Raw genomic sequence first — 10,440 nt, 5'->3', positions numbered from 1 at the left:
TTCCAGACCTCCACAATAAAGTGAATATCACAATAAAGTGAGTTGCAATATTTTTGCTGGTGGAGGACTGTGCCGTCAATTTGTTAAAAATGTAATACCAGTGAAGCACAATAAAGTGCAAAACAGTGAGGTATGCCTGTATACCTGAAAGACCTCACATCTCCCGCAAGACCTACAACTGTCTATGGAGAGAATATGAGATTTTAACAAACTCTCAGGTGATCCTTGTGCCCTCAGAAACTTGAGAGCCAGTGACCTAGAAGTTGTCAGTCCCTGAAGAAAGGGATATAAAAAATTTTCTTTCAATTGGGCAACTTCTTAATTCAATTTCTTTTGACCCATTAAAAGAAAATCAATTCAGAACCACAGAGATACATAAGGCAGCTAAATTTAGGTTTTATTTTGAGTTTTTAAGATGGAGAAATATAACATTTTTCTGTTATGATTAGGCCTAACCCCATTAATTACAGTGTTGAGATGAAAGACTGAGAGAGGCTGGGACGTGGCCTTGGACATATACCTGAAGGAGGAGATCCAGTGGCAGGGCAGGAAGGAAGTGCAGTTCAGTGGGCAGGATATAGAATCCTTCAGGAAGGGATAATATATAAAGCAATAGGAAGAGATATGAAAGAACTTATGGTACCAATAGGTAGTAATGCCCAGTGACAGAAAATGGTAAGCAGGAACTATTTGGAGGTGCAGAAGGACAGACAGGGAGTTACGTGTTTATAAAACAATCTGCTGCAGGCCCTTGATCTCAGGCAGTCCTCAAGAGGCCCCAACCAAAAGCTCTGCCTAACAAGCCAACCTACGTGATTTTTATAGAGCAGCAAGCTAATTAACATACGTAAAACAGGTGAGATCATCAACGGAGTTGTAGATTATTACAAGGTGTTTATTTACAGATTAAGTTAACAGAATGTATTTACTTATAATACACGGTCTATAGATTGTGCAAGTATATATAATTTATTATAAGAAAAATATTTGCAAAACTTGTATTTATAACAAGCCTCATGGTTAAAGGTTACTTTCCTGTGGGTTTAAATCAATTAACATTAAGGAGAAGAAATAATTCATGATAACAGGAAACAGACCATGAATAGACTCAAACCTGAGTAAAACCTTGCCCATCCCTCTCCTAAGGTGCTCTTTTTCGATGTGCTTTAGAGGCCACTGGGACATACACATGTCATACCTACTTGTTCCGTATTTTACTAAAAGTGGTAATAACCAGATTCTTTTCCTCCAAAGAGCTCTCATCAAATACTATTGTGACCTATAGTTGTTTCTTTCTTCCTGTTTTTAATCTAGCTTGAACCTCGATTTGAGGCTCAAATCCTGTTTCTATGTCAGTTAATAGCATGAGCTCAGCTTTTAAGGAGACTTACAAAAGCAAGACAAGGCCCCAGTTCTAGAAGGACCAAAAAATTATGTAGGCTAACTAGACAGGAGGCTGAACACAGGGCAAGACATGAAATGCAGTTACCATAACAGGGATATAAAAGACAGAACCACAACCCAAGAAAAAGAAAGTCAAAGGCCCACCAGAGCTAGAACCAAAGGTCACAATAGGCCTATAATAATAATTTAATTCTGAGCCCAGAGTGTTAAGCTAATCCTGAACAGAATCTTTCCTGCTTAATGTCGAGCTAAACCTAGAAATTCAGACAGAGATTGATCTTCACAGAATCAAGCAGATACTAGCACTGTTCATCTGCCATTCAACATTTTAAACAAAGATAGGAAATATAAAACTGTATTTAATAAATCAAATATGCATCACACACACACACACACACACACACACACACACGACCAGGCCCACAATTCTGGCCACTAAGACCAGATGAGATAGCTGCTCGTCACATCCTGCTCCTTTAATCCAGTATAGAAAATCCATTAACCACAGACATAAAGCCCATAAAGGCAAGCCTTGGACACTGAATACAGTTGCCTAGGTCTCTCACTTTCCATTCGGATTTTTGCCTAATTTCTATACCTTTTCAGTCTTATATCTAGTTTTCAATACTGAACCTGACCTCTGGACTTGTTGTTGACCTGACTTTGACCTGTCATTCTGCCCTATCTCACACTTCCTTTGGGTAAGACATTTGACCTATTGAAATATCACCGTTCAGTAAGGCCAGTTCTAGCCCTTCACAAAGGTGGTTCAGAAAGAAGAGGGAGAAATATACATAAAGGAACATATATAAAATAATGGACTTTCATGGAACCTAAGGCCAAGCAGAAGCAAAGAGCCAGAGAGACAATAACTTTGCGTGTCTAGAGTCTAGGAGAGGCTTTGGGTCTGTAACAGTGCTCACAGTCAACAGCAGTGGTATACACAGGCACCAAATGTCTTGGTAAAATGGTGGACCAGGAATCACTAGTTGGAAGAACAGGTACAAGAAAAAGAAGAAAAAAAAAGATCAGATTGGTGATTTTGTGCTTTAGCCATGTAGCAGACTTCGCTCTTCTGGTTGCCCAGGATCCTCCCACGGAATCTGCTTTGGGGACTCCATCTCTCTCTCATTTCTTAATCTTGTGATTTGGGTGGGATTAGCCTTACCCCAGTTTCCATGGATAAATCCAGGTTGGTTTAATACAATTACTCTGTCTTATCTTTCTAGTTACACTGGTTGACTTACTGATGTGTGTTTAACAAAATGAAAGTATAACATCTATATGCTGGGGCTTCTAAGAAACAGACCTAGTGTGGAAGAAACCCTCTTTTGGACCCCAGGGCCCCTGGACCATGAAGTGTGAGGATACGTGGTCTGAAGGTGCTGAGGCCTCTTCTCTCCACCTCCTCCCTTAAAGTGAGAGTCTGGAAGAGCAAGGAGCAATCATTTGGAGCTGGTGGATGAAAATAAGACCACAGAAAGCAGAGAGACATCGTTAAAATAGACCTTTGGTGATAGCATCTGAATCTCTGGTTCAAAAGTGCTCAAAGCTAAGATCACCTCTGAACTGTTCAGTTATGTAAGCCAATGAATCCCCTCTTGGCTTAAGCCAGTTCGATTTAGGTTTTTCTGTCTTTTGTAAATGAAACATTTTTAATTGATACAACCAGAATCTGCATATTTGTTATTGATCATTTCCTGCGTGACAGGCACTTCAGTAAATGCTATGGGTTCTGTGATAGAAAAAACAGGCTGGGCCCTGATGGATTTATCTTGTATAGTGAAGGAGACAGTACCCAAATAAACACCCCAATAAACTTGTAAGGATACACTGTGATAAGTTCTAGGAAAGTAAAGAACTGAGTGACATTATTAAGAATAATAGGTGGATGAGAAACAATTTGATTGGGAACAGAAAAAAATGGTACTTCAGAGGGAATAAGGTACTTGGGTAGACCAGAAGAAGTGCAGAGAAAGAGCACACCAGGCAGAGGCATGGTGACCTATCCTAACCTCGTCAGTTAGAGCAACAAACTTGTCACAGGGCTAGCCAAGTATGCAATCTAATTAGCAAAAGTTACCATATCAGATTAGCAAGTTCCGCTTTTCCCAATCTTAAATCACCACCTGCCAGTGCGCCTCTGTTAGAACTAGTTGGGCAACATGGCTACCCCAGTAACTGGTTTATTCACATTGATTACCACCATATCGATAAGAGGTTCTGTAGTTTTGAAGCTATATCTCAGGCTCATAAGTGTGCTCTTCAATTGCTGGCTTCCTCATTTGCATACAGCTTTCCTAACAATAATACCACTAACACAAAGAAAGGACAATAACCCAGGAAAGCGGAAGTGGCATCTGAGCCATTTGGTCTAAAGCAATTCTCTGCTCCATTGGGCTGAACACCAGCTGTTGTCCTGGGTCATTTCTCCAGGTCCTAGTTGCCAAAAACATTAATATTCTTTAGCCTCCTCTTTCTTATTTTAACTATTTTCTGTTTTTCCTTTCCAGTGTGTACTGTGAATTCAGTGAACATAGTCTATATTTCCTGCTTCCAGCAGATGGATGACCTTCTGGTCTCTACCTCTCAACAGACGGCATATGTGACAGCCCCGAGGTAAGAAAGGGCTTAGTTTTCCAGGATCTGGAAAGGCCACTGTGCCCGGTGGGTGATGACACTAGAAAGACTGGCAGGTACCAGATACTGCCTAGTCTTAGAGACCACATTAAGAATTCTGCAGATTACCCTATTGCCAACAGGAAACCATTGAAGGGCATTAAACAGAAAATGAGGCAAACGAACTTTCCTTTTAAAAATACTGATATGGTTTTTCTGCTAAATCAAAAACTAAGCAGGGCATTTGTTTCCTGTGAGCGCCTGTGAGAAATGATAAATAGGATATACAAACCAAAGTGAGGAATACAGAGTACGGAAACTGGAAGATATTTTTTATAGCTTTAAAAAGTTAAAAAGTAGAGAGTATACTTTATTTTACAGGGAAAAAGTAATTTGGTTTTGCAGCTTGGGGGGAACATTGCCACAAAAGACCCAAATTTCAATTGCAATTTTGCAACTAGTACAGGCATCATGTGATGAGTAAATGAAGATAGAAAATAAGATGAAGTGTACAAATCGGAACTTGCCACACATATTTCGAATAAAATGTCAGGCACGTGTCACTTTTCATGGGTAGTCAACTTCTGGAATTTAGGAAGTTAAATTTGATCCAAGCATTATTTTCTAAATGTCACTTCTCATTGTCTAGGCCATTTTACTGCTACAGTCACAAATCATTTTTAATAATGAGCAATATGCAGAGTAAAGGACAATTATGGTCCAGAAATCTTATAAATCAAAAGACTTACACAGATAAAATCCCTGAAGCCAATCCAAGAATCCATGTTATGAAATTCAATTTGCTTAAAATGTCACCAATTCATCATCTCCAGTTTCTGAGCTAAGTAAGAGCAGCAATAGACAGCATAATTCTGATTCCAGACACTAGTTCACCCAGTATGTGATGTTGAGACCTTTCCCACAAAATCTAGGTTTTACTATTCTTTCAAATTCCTAGGTGCTGTGTAAATGTGTTACTAACAAGCCAACAATTTCTCCCAGACAAAGCCTTGTTTGAAGTGCAACAGACTTCGTTGCTTCAAAGTCTTAAACCAATTTTGTTTAATTTCGGGGGCATAACATAGAAAGTAGCAAACTCCGATTGAGGCACTTTTTTTTTTTTACTGACTAGCAGCCCTTTTCAGGGAACATAATGTATCTAACCACAGCCCTTCAGCTTCATGTATTTCCATTACTATACTTTGAAAATAACACTGTGATGGTCCACAGAAATGTTAAAATGTCTCCTTTTTGAAGAAGGTTACTGAAATCCATTAGTGTAATGTGTTTTTCCCAACTACCCCCTCCCCACCCCACCAGTATAGATTGCTGTCTGTTGGGCCAGAATTTAAGGTTATCACATGCACACACAAATAATCCATTTAAAATTCTGACTTAATTAATGCATTTTTCCTTTTTAAAGAAAAATCATTAATGCCATACTTTTAAATAGGAACTAAATATTATATCTTATAATAGCATAACCACTTGATATACTTTAGGTTTTAGAACTAGAAGTATCTTCCTATTTCCTAGAACAAGGTATTCAAACACCCATCCAAAGCCCAGTTTTGCTGATTTATTCCCCCTGGTCTATAGCCTCACAGGATGCCAAGGAGCATCTTTTAACAAGAGTCACACCGGTTCATATCTCTATTTTATGTCCTGATAGTTATTTCCCCATTTGAGAGACACGAACCTCATTAATTACTTTACTTGACATAAAACTACAGAGAACAGGCACACCTCAGAGATCTTATAGGTTCGGTTCCAGACCACTGAAATAAAGTGAGTATCGCCCTAAATTGAGTCACAATCTTTTTACTGGTGGAGGGTCTTGCCTTCATTTGTAAAGCAATGTGACATATGTGAAGTGCAATAAAGCGAGGAATGCCTGCACATCACAGAATCTGGGTTTCTTACGCATGTGCTTAATGTTTCTTTTATCCCACTCACATTCTGCCTCCTGCATAAGAGATCACCTCTAAGACACCAGGGTGTCTTCCAGTCACTGTATTTTGAAATGAATCCTAAACAAAAAACAAAAAATCCCATAAAATTAGGATTTCTAATTGTTTCTCTCAAAATACTCAATAATTATAAATTATAATACATTAACTTCTACTATTTTCTGAGGTTGGCCAAGAGTGTTCATAAGTGCCAGAAATATTTGGATGTTGTTTTTGTTTTAACTTTTTAATAAAATGACAATGTGATTCAGGACACTGAACCTTGGAAAAGAAAGAAAGAGATAGAATTGCAGAGAGACGGGGGGTTTCAAGCATAATGATGATGTATTATTTCTTAAACTGGGTACTGTGTACATGGATGTTCATTGTATCATTAATCTTTATTTATAAAGATTAGTTTGTGTCTACTCAATATTTATAAAACCAGTTTGAAAACAAAGCAAAGCACATGGAAACAGTCCCTGTTTCCAATTTCCACACTTTAATTATTACAACCTAATTGAAGTAAATCAAAGACATCTGTGACATTTGACAAGTTCAGTGATACTCTCAGGAAAACCCTATGAGGATAATGTTGCTTCTGAAAAGACATTTATGCAGTTGCTATGAGATACTATTGGAATAATACCATGAAATGATATTATCAACATTCAAAGAAAAAAATATTATGCTTCATTTCAAAAGCTTAACTTCAAAAACAACCAGGCACCATCTACCCAACACAGTAAACATTTGTCTTTTACACATCTTCTAAGTAGTGGACTTTGTACTTATACAACTGTACAGTCCATATTTGTATAGACAAATATAGACAACTGTGGGACAAATACATAGTTTCTGCCTTCAGGGAGTTTATAGTTTAACAGGGAAGAAAGATCTATAAGCAATTGATCTAATGCAAGATAGCATTAAATAGTGCTAAACAGGACTGTAAACGGCATGCTATGGAGTTGAGTTAAAGTGGACTGGGGCCTCCCTTGACAAATAGCCTTTACGAGGATTAATTCACAGTGGCCTGGGGTCAGCCCTGCAACCATGCAGCTCCAGAATTGGATTTTATCAATGCCCCAGAGTTGATCAGATTCGGAGACGATGACTCACACTCACCAACTCCCAAAAGTCTAAAGAATATAAATCAAAATGCTAAATTTATAAATTCACAATAAGAATTATAACTGCTAGACACAGCAGATGTCTATTTTGCCCGACCAACATATCTCTTCTCGTAGATAGGCTAAATGGAAAGCCCTATTGTGAGAAAGATGCACAAGAAACAAGAAGTCAGAAAAAAACAGCTAATGAGATGGTTATAATGTTTTTAAAAAATATCATTCTGCTAACTTGATGCATCCAACTACACAAAAGGGGCATGCTTCAGGAATGACCACACCTTCTGTACTCCTAACAGGACACCTTCTCCTCTAAATTAAACCAGAATGACCTCCTTGTTCTTTTTTATATGTTTCTCAGCGGTACCACATGCCCTTCGGTAATGTGCTAAGGCTGTATTTTCTTTTTGGTTTGCAAAAACCTTTAACCAGATTAGAAGCAAGTCTTCTAGTGGGGCGGCGGGGGGGTGCATTCATCATTTTTGCTTAGCAGTACCCTTTCCCAAAATTTAACATATAAGGAAATTCTCTGCATGCTCTTACATGTGGTACAGAGAATGACTGGGTTTAGGGTTCATGCAATAGGAGACAAGGCTGGCTATGGAGGTCTGGGGCAGATCAGACAATTCCTTCAGTATCTTGAATACTGTTCTAAAGAATGTCAAGCCATTGAAGTATTTTGGGAAGAGAAATGACCTACGTTAACAATCTTTACAAACTCCTTTTGGAAACCAGTTCGTGGGAAAAATATTTCGTAATACCTGTGACAATTTAGATGCAGTTCATTCAAGGTATACATCCTTTAACAAGGTCAAGCTCAAAGGATATGATTTGGGATTTTCTCTCAAAGAGGAGCTAAGACATACAAAAAAAAAACCCCAACAAATTAGGTTAAATAGCACTTTCAAAATTAACACATTCATTGGATATTTTTCATTGTTTTGGGTTTGATGACTAAACCTTATTTTCTAGACTAAAGCAGTCCAGTGGCTATATAATTTAAAATTTTCTAGTAGCCACATGAAAAGTGCAAAAATGAACTGGTGAAATCAATTTTAACTGTAAATCTCATTTAATCTAGTTTATTCAAAATATTATTTCCACATGTAATTAATCTAAAAATTTGTTAATGAGATATTTTCCTTTTTTCATATCAAAAAATTTTTAAATCCAACATGCACTTTATGCTTATAAAACATCTCGATTAAGACTTCAAGTGCTCAGTAGCCATATGTGGCTAGTGGCTACCATATTGGGTAGCAAATCTTATTACTGTCAGCTCTAGGGAGATCTGTATTATCAGATAGAGTTGCCTCTCAGAGAGACTTAAGATGGTTCATGGCTACAGAGAATAACCGAGGGATTACAACATTTAACATAAATCTAATTTCTCCTTTAGAAAGAGAGTGTTAGGTTAGCTTTGAGAAGCCAAGTGGTTCATTTGCAGCTAATTAGGGGAGCTAGATCTCTAGAAATTTTTTTCCATTGGAAACATCTTAAAAACACAAATAGCTTCCTTTTTTGTCTGGGTTTCCATGACTCTACTTGTGACATTCAGGTTCAAAAGATAACCTATGCTTGTTGAATTACCCTCAAACTGCTATCTAAAAAATCCCTACTGCAAAAAAAAAAAAAAGAAAGAAAGAAAAAGAAAAAAATCCCATTCTTCCATTATCCTCCTGATTCCTAACTCTAAATTGAGATGAGAGAGACAAAACCTTAGCTCACCGATTCCACACATAGTGCAGTTATTTTTCGACAATCTGACACATATATATCTTTGTATCTTCCCCATGTAGTAGCTTCGGTCCTTTTCAGATGTAAAGAAAACTACCCTTCCAGGTAGTTCTACCCCCTAAAGAGAGGGTTGTGGTAAAAGAAAACTCACCTTATTGTTTCTCTATCTGAATCATTTCTTCTATTAATATAGCCTTGTGTCAATTGTATTATTTTGTTACTAGTCCAGACATAAAAATTAAAGAAGGGTAGAAGGTATGAGTTCTATCCCTCCCCAGCAAAAGGTAGAAAGTAAAGTACTCTGGCCTCAAGTATGCGATGATGGGGAAGCAAGTGTTCCACTGGAGACTGGGGCTAGTTTTATGTTAAAGGAGCATCAGAGTAAACAGAATTTTATCATCATAAAGATGAATTATTCCCCCCCGCCGCTTACCTCCAGATGGTGCACATGAAAAATGTATGTTCTTCCTATTTGTTAAACAAAAACTTTTAAAGCAAAAACTTTCAAACAAAAAGGTTCTTTGAGCCATATGCTAGCCGGAAAAGGGACTAGGTTTTAGCATATGAAGTCTGAGCCACTAGCAGCAGGGCAAGATGGAGGAGACAACATGTCTGCCATCCTGGAGTTGATGGACTCTTTTATACATTATATTTTGTGGAAGAAAGAATTTACATTGGCTATAGATAGAGGGGCAAGAAAAGGTAAAACGGAGGCAGTTCTAGGATAGCTGTGCAGTCTGTAAGGAAGAAATATTTACTACTTTCAACTGGTTGTGGGTGACAATCCCAGACGTTCAGGATGTGGTGGTCAGCTGCTTCTAGCATCTGGTGGTCAGCTACTTCTTTTTAGGATGCCACTTGGAAGTTGATTCGAAGCTCCAACATACATTCAGGAATGTGGGCAGTCTGTTGTTAGTTAACCCACAGTTATTAACTGATTAATTACTCTTGTCTCTTTCTCTCACTCTCTGGCTTGCTATAATTTAATTTAGCACATCTCATAATTTTCTTCTCGTCACTATTAACATATTTGACTCTAGTTCTTGCAAAGTAAAACCTTGCTCTTATTGTGCTAAGAATATTCACCTCTTTCCTGCCCAGAATTATATGACACACTTGTGCACTTTTCTTTTAATCCATGTTAAAATGACTTTTCTCTATTTGCTAGGTTTCTCCCCTTACATAGGTCTGGAAAGCTTAGGGGTTTTCCAAAAATAAACAAATTTATTTTTTACTTGAGATAATGTTAATAGAGGTCTGTTTACTGTAATTTAAAGAGGTCTGACTAGAATAATCCATATTTATATTTTCTTATTAATATTCCCTCCAGGAAACATCCATTGCAACCAAATTATTAACTTTCAAAGTCACATAATAAAATATCAGAAAAAAAGTAAGATTTTTTTTGAAATTTTCACAGGTACAGAGTGGTGAACAAATGAAGAACAGTAATAGCTGGTTTATCAGCATTATTGTGAAATTAGTTAATTTCCCAGACAGCTGGCAGTTACCCTTAACCACTAAAACCTTACTTTTTAAACCTAAAATCTATATCAAGCTCTAATTCAGTAATGCTTCAAGAGGCTGGAAAAGTAAGTTGT

The sequence above is a fragment of the Pteropus vampyrus genome, unplaced genomic scaffold (assembly GCF_000151845.1).
Source record: "Pteropus vampyrus isolate Shadow unplaced genomic scaffold, Pvam_2.0 Scaffold4, whole genome shotgun sequence".
NCBI classification, from domain to species: Eukaryota; Metazoa; Chordata; class Mammalia; order Chiroptera; family Pteropodidae; genus Pteropus; species Pteropus vampyrus.
Note: the sequence above shows the minus strand (reverse complement) of the source record.